Here is a 12,579-nt window from a genome sequence, read left to right on the forward strand (position 1 = left end):
AAAAAAAAAAAAGGTTCTGATGAACCTAGGGGCAGGACAGGAATAAAGACACAGACATAGAGAATGGACTTGAGGACACTGGGAGGGGGAAGGGTAAGCTGGGACGAAGTGAGAGAGTAACACTGACATATATACACTACCAAATGTAAAACAGATAGCTAGTGGAAAGCATCTGCATAGCACAGGGAGATCAGTTCGGTCCTCTGTGACCACCTAGAGGGGTGGGAGGGAGACACAAGAGGAAGGAGATATGGGGATATATGTATATGTATAGCTGATTCACTTTGTTATAAAGCAGAAACTAACACACCATTGTAAAGCAATTATACTCTAATAAAGATGTTAAATATATATATATAAAAGTCTTAATATAGTCAAAGACTGAAAAACAGAGTTCCACAAAAAGAAGACTGTCACATTAAAAAGGGAAACACATCTGATAGCCCCTTCAGCACATCTTAAATGCAGATTTTTACATAACTGATCAAGATAGAAACCGTTTGCAAGTATTTATATTTTAAATCACAAGATGGCTGGTCCCAGACCCTAGAAATTGAGAGTGATTATGCAATGAGCCGGGCCTAATTTCCTCTCCCCTAATTTGCCTGAACCCAGCGGGGTTTCTAGAAAAAGACAAAACCTGACAGAGCAGGGCAAGGATGGCCAAGGAGCCCTGATTTACTTCAGATTGAAAGGCCGCTCCACTCGGGTTCTCGTTTCTGCAGGGAGTGCAATCCACAGGACTGGGATCGCTGTACTGAGTCAACCACACGTTTTTCTCATCTAGCGGAGTGATCATGTGAAATGTGATCACATCCTAAGCAGGCGCCTGCGGGGAGGGCAGAGGGGCAGGGCAGTGTTGCCCCAGCACCCGGAATCACTCCAAGTTTGTTAAGCTTTGCTCATGCAGCACCGGGCTCGCAGGAGGGCCCAGACAGGAAGGAGGCAGGGCCTTGGCTCTCAATTTGTCCAGTATGAGAAGCTTTTCAAGTGGGCAGCACAAGCAGAGATGAAGTTGCTGCCCTGAGAGCTAGGTCCCTAAACTGTTCTACATCCAAAGAGAGCCTCGTGGCTTGTGGGGACCTGAAAGTGGAAAGTCAGGCCGGAGCATGGGGAATTCCAGTCCCTTCTCCAGCCAAGGGGCTAGCCACAAACAGGGAAGGTCAATGATGGCCCCATCAAGATGTTCTCTAACACCATCAGAGGTCTGGTACTTCCCCCAACTCCGCACCCCAGCCCACCTTGCTCACAGGAGGAAGGCACCTCCGCATGCATTTGGGAAGCTGCCAAGAAAGCCTAAGCTTTACACGGGGGAACCCGCCCTGATGGCAGCCATCCACCCTTGGAACACCTTTGTTTGGTCTTTATAATAGTCTCAGTTTAGAATGTACTTAATTTTATAAAGCCACCTAAAATTATGTGGGAAGGAGATAAAGCAATTCTCCTGATATCAGCTTTCCCTCCAACCTATCCAAGTAAACATAAGAGGGTCCTTTTAAGTAAAGGTGCTCTCAGAGTAATGAAGAGATAAATGTACACCTCATCATTCCATGGCCTACCAGAAACTCCTGAGGACAGAGGATTTAGAAGAAATGATTCAAGTGGAGTTTCCGTAGTCCTCATTGGCCCCATCTACCCTCCCCTTGTCTATCACTTTTTCATCTCTCTCACCAAGGCTGGCTGAAAAAACATCACTCAAGCCAGCAAACAAGTGAAGGCAATGACGTTTTTCAGTGGCAGCATACCCAGGTCAGCATACCCTAGACTAGCTGCCATGATGATGAGAATGGCATGTACCTGCTGGTTAGAACCTTCCTATCATTTCTGTGACAAGACACACAGCTATTTCCTGTTGTGGGAAATTTTGGAGGTGCAAGAAAAAGGAAGACAGGAAGGGAAGAGAGACTCCTGACAAAATCTGGCAAAGGCTCTTTGAGGATTTACAACCTGTCCCTCTCAGGCAATAGCAAATAGTCCCATCAAAATGAACTTTGAAATCTGGAGCAATACTTTTGAAAAGAAATCTTATAGTATTATACTTGGAATTTTATTTTATTTTATTTTATTTTATTATTATTTTTGGCCACGCCATACGGCTTGCAGGAATCTCATTACCCGACCAGGGATCGACCCCGGCCACGGCCACGGCAGTGGAAGCCTGGAATCCTAACCACTAAGTCACCAGGGAACTCCCTATACTTGGAATTTTAAAATATGCATACTTCTTCATTCAGCAAACCCACCTTTAACAATCTTTCAAAAGACAAATATGGGGGCTGTTGCGGTAGGCAGACTTCTAAGATGGCCCCCAACGATCTAAGTAAGCCTCCTGGTATCCATGGCACTTGAATAATCCTCTTTGCCTGAGTGAGGGACCTACTGACTTACTTCTTGTGAACAGAATGCAGCAAAAGGGATGGGGAATGCTGCTAAGATTAGGTTATAAAAGATCGTGACTTCCGGGCTTCCCTGGTGGCTCAGTGGTTAAGAATCTGCCTGCCAATACAGGGGACATGGGTTCGAGCCCTGGTCTGGGAAGATCCCACATGCCACGGAGCAACTAAGCCCGCGAGCCACAACTACTGAGCCCGCGCACCATAACTACTGAAGCCCACGCGCCTAGAGACCATGCTCCGCAACAAGAGAAGCCACTGCAATGAGAAGCCCACACACTGCAACCGAGTAGCCCCTGCTCGCCGCAACTAGAGAAAGCCCACGCACAGCAACAAAGACCCAACACAGCCAAAAATAAATTAAAAAAAAAAATTTATAAAAAAAAAAAAAAAGATTGTGACTTCCATCTTGCTTGCAAATTCTTCCACTCTCTTCTGCCTGCTTACCTTGACGAAGTCAGCTGCCATGCTGTGAGCTCTCCTTTGGAGAGGACCACACGGCAAGGAACTGAGGGTGGCTTCCAGTCAATAGCCAGTGAGGAATGAAGGCCCTCAGGCCAATATTCCATCAGGAACTGAATCCTCCCCACAACCACTGAGTCAGCTCAGAAGCAGATCACTCCCCAGCGTATCCCTGAGATGACTAGCCCCAGCCTACACCTTGCTTACAGCCTTGAGAGAGATCTTGAACTGGAGAGCTCATCTAAGCTGTGCTCTGACTCCTGACCCAGAGATACTGGGAGATAATACACGTAGTTGTTTTTAAGCCACCAAGTTATGGGGTGTCGTTACGCGGCAAGAGATAAATAATATGACTTTTAAGCATCATTGTTTACAATCACACACAAAAAAGGGAAACAACCCAAAAGTCCATTCTGAGGGAGCTAGTTCAATCAAGAATGAAACATCCATACAAGAAATACTGGGCAGCCCTCAAAATGTAATGAGGCAATATACCTGTATTGAAATGGAAAGAAGTCCGCAAAAAGGAAAAAGCAAGTTGCAAAACAATGTGGGACTTCTAAAACATAGCAGAGATCTAGATTTTGTTTCCTATAATCTCCAGACAAGCTCCTCATGCAGTGTTCCCATCTCAGAAAATAACAACTGTAGTTATCTAGTCGCTATAGGCAAACAAACAAAAGCAAAAAAGAAAGGAGAGATCATTCTTGACTCTTCTCTTTCCCTCTAACTGCTCATCTAATCCATCAGTAAATTACACAGTTTACCTTCAAATTTCCCCCCCTCCCACACTTCTCACCACCTCCACAGTGACTTCTCCCATCCAAGCCACCATCCTCTCTTTCTCGGGCAGCTGCAATGGACCTGACTCGTTGCCCTTGCTCTTCTGCAATCTATTTCCAGACAATAGCCAGAGTGATACTTAAAAAATATGAATGACATTAGGCCACTCCCCTCTCTAAAGCCTGTAAAGTTCCCTAACACAGTCAAAATAAAAACCAGAGTTGCTATGTTGGTTCACAAAGTCATGATCTACAGATCTAGGCCCTGGATATTTCTCCTTCCTCTACAAGTCTCCCTCTCACTTATCTGCTGTGTCCACACTGGCATCCTTGATGTTTCTACACCACACCAAGTTCGTTATCATTTCAGGGCTGTATTAGTTTGCTAGGGCTGCCATAACAGAGTACCACAAGCTGGATGGCTTAAATAACAGAAATGTATTGTCTCATGGGTTTGGAGGCTAGAAGTCTGAAATCCAGACATTGGCAGGGCCATGCTCCTTTTGAAGGCCCTAGGGAAGGATCTCATCTATGCCTCTCCCCTTTCTTCTGTGGTTTGCTGGCAATCTTTCGTGGTCCATGGCTTGCAGACACTATCACTCCGATCTCTGCCTTCACCTTCACATGGTGTTCTTGTCATGGGCGTGTCTGTCTCCAAATTTCCTCTCTTTATGAGGACACCAGTCTTAATGAAGTAGGGGCCCACCCTAGTCCAGTATGACCTCATCTTAACTAACTGTATCAGCAGTGACTTTATTTCCAAATTAGGTCACATTCTGAGGTGCTGGGGCTTAGACCTTCTACATATGAGTTTTGGGGGCATATAATTCAACCCATAACAAAGAGCCTTTGCAATGGCTGTTCCCTTTTCCTGGAAAGCTCTTTACCCAGTGTGGTTGCCATGAGGAAGTGCTTCACAGCCATCCAACTGACAAGGAGCATAACTGACCAGGAGTCATGGCTACTGTGCTCTGAAATCCATCTCTGCATTTGTGATAAAGTCATACTGTCCACAAGCTACTCCTGGTCAGTGACTGGGCAGGGCAAGATTGCCAAGGCAAGCCTATTCCTGGGAGATGAAAAATTCACCTGATAGGGGACTTTGGCTCAAGGGCTCTCCCCCAGCCTTGCCAAAGTCTCTCAGAACAGCATAGAACCCTAGGAGGCTTCCCCGCAACTTTCTGTCCTCCCCTCTCCTCTTCACCTGGTCTCAGACTTGCATCATAATCTGACAGCGCTCCCAGGTTCTCACCAGGTCTCTCCCCATTTTCCCTCCTAGTCTGAACAGAGCACTCAAAAAGGCCCTGAACTTGACTGAATGCTTTGCTGTACCTGACTTGAAATCCTTAATAAGTTATTTTTTGAAAAAGGAGACTCACATTTGCACTTTGTACTGGACACTGGTCTTGTTCACAGGGGTTGCTTTAATAAATCTCTTGCACGGCTAATCCTGCGTTAGTGTCTACTTCTTGGAGGACCCATACTGACACCCCAGATATCAGCATGACTCTTTACCACTTCATGTAAGCCTCTGCTCAAATGTCACCTCCTCAGAGAGGCTTCCTTTGCTGTCCTAAATATAGCACACTCTACCCAACCCAGTCTCTCTTTCTCTCTCATTATCCTGCTTTTATTTTCTTCATAGCTCCCTCTGATTTTACTGTATCTTTTTATTTATTGTTTGTTTTGTCTTCCCCTTGAGAATGTAAACCACACAAAGACTTGTTTTGTTTAGTGTTGTACCCCAGCACCTATAACAAAGCCAGGCTCATAATAGGTAGCCAAAAATAGTTTGTGATAAATTCATATATTTTAAAAATCATATAAAAATCACCTAGATCTTCTTTCAGTTCCAAACATATATAAAATATAACCTAGTGTGACCATCTTGAGAATGTACTTCACAGACCTATAAAATATAACTTTTTAAAAACACAGGCCATAAATGAAGAGAGAATCCAAAGCCAAAGCAGGAGGCATGAGAGCAAATGCTGCACTCACCCAGAGCGGGGCTGAATCTGGATACAGCTGCATAGGGGCCTGGGGCTGGAATTTTAATGCTCAGGTGAGGACAGGTAATGTGGCTGGGGCCCAAGCAAGGTAGGGGACTGGAACCGACATAACTGCATACAGTCAGAATTCTTGAAAACCTGCCTCTACATGAAAGTAGGACCAGAAAAATTACCACCACTCCCTAGTAACTCAGGAAAGAGGCCAGTAAGTGTGTATTCTGCCCTAGTCTCAGGGTGAAAAAAACATATCTCATGAAGAAACAAAACATCAAGCATGTGCCATGTACAAGTGTGATACTCAAATATACACTGTTTAAATTGTGCAAGAATCCTGAGCTGATAAATTACGATAAAAATGTTCCCAGGACCAGAGAAACCTTTGCAGAAGCAAACTCAAATTGCCCTGTAGAAATGTTTTCATAACTCAGGACTCATAAGATTCCTTCAGAATAAACAAGTCCTGCTGAACAAACCAGACAAAGAAACAAACTAGTCAGAGGGAGAGGCCACATACATAACAAGCAGAATGATTAGCACCTTAAGAACTGATGGTAATAGAATAATCTGATGGAACTATAAACTAAATATGTTTAAAGGTATTTTTAAAGTAAAAGAAGGAATAAAAACTATAATGAAAGAACCAGCCTCTATGAAAAAAGAAAGGACAGCTTTGGGAAAAAAAAAAAAGAACTAAATAGAATTTTTAAAATGAAAAATACAGTGCTAGGTTGAATATTAGTTACAGCTAAAAAGAGAACCAGTATCATGGAAGATGGGTCTGAGGAAAGTACTCATAATGTAGTCGAGAGAGAAAAAAAAGAAATAGAAAAATGTGAAAGAGAGGTAATAAGACATGGGGAGTATAAGACATGGAGAGTATTTTATTTGAGAAAATAAAATATCCTTTTAATTGGAGTTCCAGGAGGAAGCAGTAGGATAGGCAATATTAAAAAGATAATGGCTGAGAATTTAACAGAATTAAAGTAATACCTGTGATGTTCATTGGAACGATCACAAGTCCCAGGTAGGATTCAAAAGAAACACACACACACACATACACACACACACACACACACCTCAGAACCAAAGAGAAAGTCATGAAAGCAACCAGATGGAAAAAGAGGTTACCAACCTAATAATGGCAATTAGATTAGCACAGGAGTTTTCATCAATGACACAGAAGCAAGAAGATACTGGAATAACATACTCAAAGTGGTAAATGAAAATAAATGCCAAACTAATATTATATAACTAAATTCCTGCTCAAAAATGGGGTGAAATAGGGGCTTCCCTGGTGGCGCAGTGGTTGCGCGTCCGCCTGCTGATGCAGGGGAACCGGGTTCACGCCCCGGTCTGGGAGGATCCCACATGCCGCGGAGCGGCTGGGCCCGTGGGCCATGGCCGCTGGGCCTGCGCGTCCGGAGCCTGTGCTCTGCAAAAAAAAAATGGGGTGAAATAAAGACATATCTATACAAAGAAAAGAATATCCAATTCACAGAGGCTCCCTGAAAGAAAATATTAAATAATAATAGTACATTTCAATTTAAAGTAAATTAAACTAAGAACAAAGTAAGATAAACAATGAGCAAAGAAGATAATAAAAATAATAATAAACTTATAAACACCTATACTATTTAAATTTTTTAAGATTAGTGGAGGGGAGAAGTTATAAACAACTTGGAACTAAAATATTAGATAGCAATAATATGGAAGTATGATTACCTTAAAGTATTTTAAGGTCCTTGTGTTGTTTGGTAGAAGAATAGCAATTTTGAAGAATAAAAGTTTTTAAAGCTAAGCATGCAGATTATAATTTTAGGGGAAATGAGAGTGGGGATGGGGAAGAAGAAATGTAATGTATAACTTCCAAAGTAAAAGTGGGGAGGAAAAGGAAAAAAAAGAACACTCATATGAGATGTGTACAGATAAATAAAATCAGAAAGAATTTGCCATGGGCAGATCCTCATTAAACGACATTTAAAGACTGTAGTTCAAGCCAAGGAAATTGATCACAGATGAAAGACATATAAAAGAAGCTAGAAGAAGAAACTGAGTGGATACAAGAAGATACAAGATATAAGATTCCAAGCTATAAGAAAGTTAAGAGGACAGAAAGTGGTAAATATATAGGCAAATCGATACAAGCATTGACTCTACAGAAGAATAAAAGAAGCAATACCTTGTGGGATTTTTAAAAGAAAAGAAATATATAGACTTAAAATATACAAAACAACTAGCATACCAGGGGGCAGAAATGGGAAAGGTGTTGTTCAGAGTAAAGTAAAGATATTGATCACTTTAGATTTTGGTGAGTAAAAGATACAAGCTATAATTACTAGGTTAACCACTAAAAGGATAAAAAACAGATGGTATAATTTTCAGAGTGGTACAGAAAAAAAAAAGTGGAGTGAGACAATAAACTCAGTCAACCCAAAAGAAGACAAGAAAAGAGAAAAGAAACATAGAACTTGGGGGACAAATAGAAAGCACAAAAGACTTTGGAAGACATGAATTAAAATATATCAGTAACGATGACAAATGCAAGGCCATTACATTTTCCAGTTAAAAAAATGGTAAATTTGAACAATTCCTGGGGAAGGCAAAGTCACATAAATGAGTAAACAGCAGGTACAGGAAAATGACAGCTCAAATGAAAGGGGAACTGATACCTCCTCAGGGCAGGGGAGACAACAGAGTATAGTGGGGCCTGGGGTAAACTGGTGAGAGAATATCTGTCTGAAGAAGGCTGTTCTCACGGATTGCTGCCATATGGGAATATAGCCCAGTGCTATGTATGTCAACTTTCAAACAAAGCTGGAAATTCTGAGTTTTATGGGAAATCTGATTTTTAAACATAGGCTATTACTTTTTTAACAAAGCAATCCTTGAAAAAAAGAATATCCTATTAATTCAGTGAATGGAAGAAAAGGAAATAAAATGAAACAAGCAACCAGGCAAAGAAAAAGCACAATAAATAAAATGAAGAAACAAAGACAGAAAACAAAAGAAAAAAAGAGCCACCTCTGGAAGCCTTTGCAGCACAAATGGAAGTGATGGCTTCTACTAAACACCCACTGTGATCCACACCCTGTAATTTCCACCCTGTTCAACCTTATCATTTGGCTGAAGAGACCTAACATTAAAGGATGGGAAAAACACTGAATAATCCAAACATAAAGTACACGAGCACCAGTGGTGACTGAAAACTCCAAATAATGTCTGGATGTTTATTCCATCAGTTCTGCTTACACCAAGTCTCCTCTGGGGCTTACTGGATACCTGGGCTCATCTACCTGTTAATAAAAATAGTGATGTTAGGACTTCCCTGGTGGCGCAGTGGTTGCGCGTCCGCCTGCCGATGCAGGGGAACCGGGTTCGCGCCCCGGTATGGGAGGATCCCACATGCCGCGGAGCGGCTGGGCCCGTGAGCCATGGCCGCTGAGCCTGCGCGTCCGGAGCCTGTGCTCCGCAACGGGAGAGACCACAACAGAGGAAGGCCCGCATGCCACAAAAAAAAAAAAAAAAAAAAAAAAAATAGTGATGTTAAAGGATACCTGAAAGGATGGAGGAGGAAACAGAGAAGGGAAAAGAAGAATCAAGGATGTTCACCTTATGTGACTCTGAGTCTGTTATTTGAGCCAGTTCCTAGAATGTCAGTTCTTCCCCATGGCCTGTGAGGTAAGGTCCCAAATGTTCAGCGTGGCTTCCAAGGCCTTTCAGACCTGGCTTATTGCAGTCCCTGTCTCCACACCTCTGCCCAGGCTGCTGCACCTGCCAGGATTCCTGTAGTCTCCCCGTCCACACTTCAGACCAAACCCACTCCCAAGTGAAGCATTCTCTAAAGGTTGCTTAAGGTGCCTGATGAAATCCCTGTATGAGGAATACATCTCATGGCTATTTTTAAACTTAGTCGGGCTCTGCAAAACTATGTGTAACGAGACAAAGACAATTGTGTTCATCATAATTCCAGAAGGCCTGAGGGTAAATGGATTGGGCTGATGGGGCTGCTCCCAGCAAGGGATGCCACTAGGGTTGGGATTGGACTCTTCCTAGAGGTTCTTGCCTGTGGACAGGCCTCCTGCTGAAGCTGTCTCACCAACTGGAAAGCAGAGGTACAGTGCCTATGGTCTAACCTCTATGGACTGTACCTAAATATTCTAAGGCTTAAAAGAGAATACAGGACTTCCCTCGTGGCGCAGTGGTTAAGAATCCACCTGCCAATGCAGGGGACACAGGTTCGATCCCTGGTCCGGGAAGATCCCACATCCCACATGCCACAGGGCAACTAAGCCCGTGTGCCACAACTACTGAGCCTGCACACCGCAACGAAGAGTAGGCCCCACTCGCTGCAACTAGAGAAAGCCCAGGCGCAGCAATGAAGACCCAACGCAGCCAAAAATAAATAGATAGATAGTTAGATAGAAGTTCACCAAGACTCGCTGCAACTAGAGAGAGAAAGCCCAGGCGCAGCAATGAAGAACGCAGCCAAAAATAAATAAATAGATAGATAGTTAGATAGAAGTTCACCAAGACCTAAATAAAAAAAAAAGAGAGAATACAAAGAGAAAAGCATACAGATTAACAAATGCTTAAGTAAATGTCTATAAATATATGATGCTTACTTGTTAATTTTTAAATCTAATATTCAAAGATACTTTATTCTATATGGTAAATTACATTGTCTCACTTTTTAAAAACACCTGAATGCATAACTCCTGAGAAATCAGAGCAATCATGAATTGAATGAGTTAATTATAGTCAGTTTCAAAAGCCAAATTATAAGAATGCTTTTCATTTCTTGCAGCAGAAACTACATTTAACGTGGGCTGTGGGCAAACGTTGAAATGTTCAGCATGTGTGTGGGCAGAAGAGGACCCAGGGCCCCAGAAAGAAGGCCATGAAGACCTGGTCCTGTGCACAGCTGGAGGGGATGCAGAGGGCTGATGGGACGTGAAGCAGTGCAGGGGGCATGGCAGAGGGCTGGTCATGGCTGAGGTGGGCCCCTCCTCTGGCCCCCACCTCTCATGAAATCATTAATAAAACTACAGGCCCAGGAAAATGCTGATTTCCATTGGATTTCTTGCAGAAATGGATCAAGGATAAGGCTCAGAATCCAGGTCGGATTCTGAGTAAAAGTGAGGAGGCTGCATGATTCAGCAGCAGGGGCAGAGAAGGAAAAGGGGGGCCAGAGCAGGGGTGAGGGGGGCAGAGAAGGAAAAGAAGGGCCAGAGCAGGGGTGAAGGGCCATGTTGAACTCACAGCACCAGGAACTGGGGTTCAGGCCAAGTTCTCCCTAAGCCTTTGAGGGGCAGGAGTGCTCCAATGAGACATGTTACCTGCATTTCATGATGGATGCTCTTCTGAAATAGCGCCACCAGTCAGGATTGTCTGGTGCTAAAGACAGATTGGAAATAAAAGTGATCAGGCGTCCTTCATAAGGGCTCACCTTCAGAGAGTCAAGCTAATGAAGAGAGAAGGGTGAGGGGCTAGACAGCACAGAAGCCCTTGATCCAACAAGGTCTCCCAGGGCTTCCACAGAGGCCTGCTGCCTACCAGGTGCGGGCTGAGGAGGTGGCCTTCATGTTTCCAGTTAGAATGGACCAATATTAAAACCAAAGTGGAACAAAAAACCTGGGTGGGGCAGGAAACCATAGGAAGTACATGTTTCTCCCTGTGCAAAGCTGATGGGTGGGAAGCAGAAAACAGAGTAGACTAAAGTCCATTATTGTGAGCTTATTTTTACTTTAAATAAAAAACATAAAGAACTTGGAAACCATTTGCTGTTAGCCTCCAACTTCGAAGTCACTCTAACCCATCCACATTAAAGGGCCACCCTAAAGCCTCCCCTGCAGCAGTCCCAGGAGAACTCCCTTTTGTTTGGTCCAGAGGTTGTTCCTGCTGCATTTCAGGCCTGCCCACCTCCTGAGCCCTGTACCTGCCCTGTGGGCTCGATGCCTGCACAAATCAACTCCTATGCCCCCTCCATACACTTCTTCTCTTGCTCTCTCAGAACTCAGGATCCCATGTATACTGGGGCTTTGTCTGCAGGCACTCATATCCAGGTATTGGGCTCACAAGGGGACCAGCCAGTAAACTATCAATACATCCACACAGCCAGGTCCAGGTACCCACCTTGGAAGGGCTAGCCTGGGACTCTGAGACATACAGTGACAGAGACCATACACCTCAGTCCATGAAAACTTGACTCAGCCTTTAACAACACATGAGCCACACTGGAAAGTCAGCCTTGCTGCTGTTTTGGAACAGACCACCCATCCAAGCTCTAGACTGGCATTTTCCATTGCCAGGTGGACAGTTTCAGCGGGATGTCTCGTTGGCATCCAGTCCACATGTTGATAACATGTCAATAACAATAAGGATCATAGTCAATACTTCTATAGATCACTTACTCTATATTATTAACTATCGTTAACCATAAAAGTACAAACTCCCTGAGCTGTTATTCAAGCCTCTTTACAATAAAAGGGTCCAAAACCTACATTTAATCTGTCCAATCAGTATTTCTTGAGCACCTGCTAGGTCAGCCTGGGTTTGCTGGGGTGAACAAAACAAACATAATTCCTACCTTAATGGAGCTTATGATCTGGTGAGGGAAAAGCCATTACACACACACACAGACACACACACACACACACACACACACACGATATATAATTACAACTTGTGCTGTGTGCTAAGAATGACAGAGAAAGTGTTACAAGAAAGTACAGTGGGGCAAGGGCTAGTTTAGATGCTGGGCCCAGAACCCTGGTTTCCAAGTCAATGCGCCACTAAGCATCCTGGAAGCAATGAAGAGAAATAATTTCCTGTAACATGGGCAGTCACGTCCCAAATGAAGAAGCATAACTGGATCAAGCATAATTGATGCTAGTCCCATGGCATCCAAGCATCAGGGTTTCATGTTTTTTT

At 43.5% G+C, this 12,579-nt stretch overlaps 1 protein-coding gene across 4 annotated transcripts in view; it reads right to left on the bottom strand.

The window, feature by feature from the left end:
- MOB3B (MOB kinase activator 3B) overlaps positions 1-12,579 on the bottom strand; it is a 213,633-nt gene that overhangs the window by 150,912 nt on the left and 50,142 nt on the right. The window contains exon 1 of one of the 4 annotated variants that reach the window (XM_024132914.2): positions 683-742. The exons of the other annotated variants lie outside the window; for them this stretch is intronic. The gene's annotated coding sequence lies outside the window, so the exon portion shown is untranslated. Of the gene's footprint in view, positions 1-682; positions 743-12,579 lie in introns of those variants that run through there. 4 annotated transcript variants of the gene reach the window in all.

The sequence above is a fragment of the Physeter macrocephalus genome, chromosome 9 (genome assembly GCF_002837175.3).
Source record: "Physeter macrocephalus isolate SW-GA chromosome 9, ASM283717v5, whole genome shotgun sequence".
In the NCBI taxonomy this organism is placed as follows: domain Eukaryota; kingdom Metazoa; phylum Chordata; class Mammalia; order Artiodactyla; family Physeteridae; genus Physeter; species Physeter macrocephalus.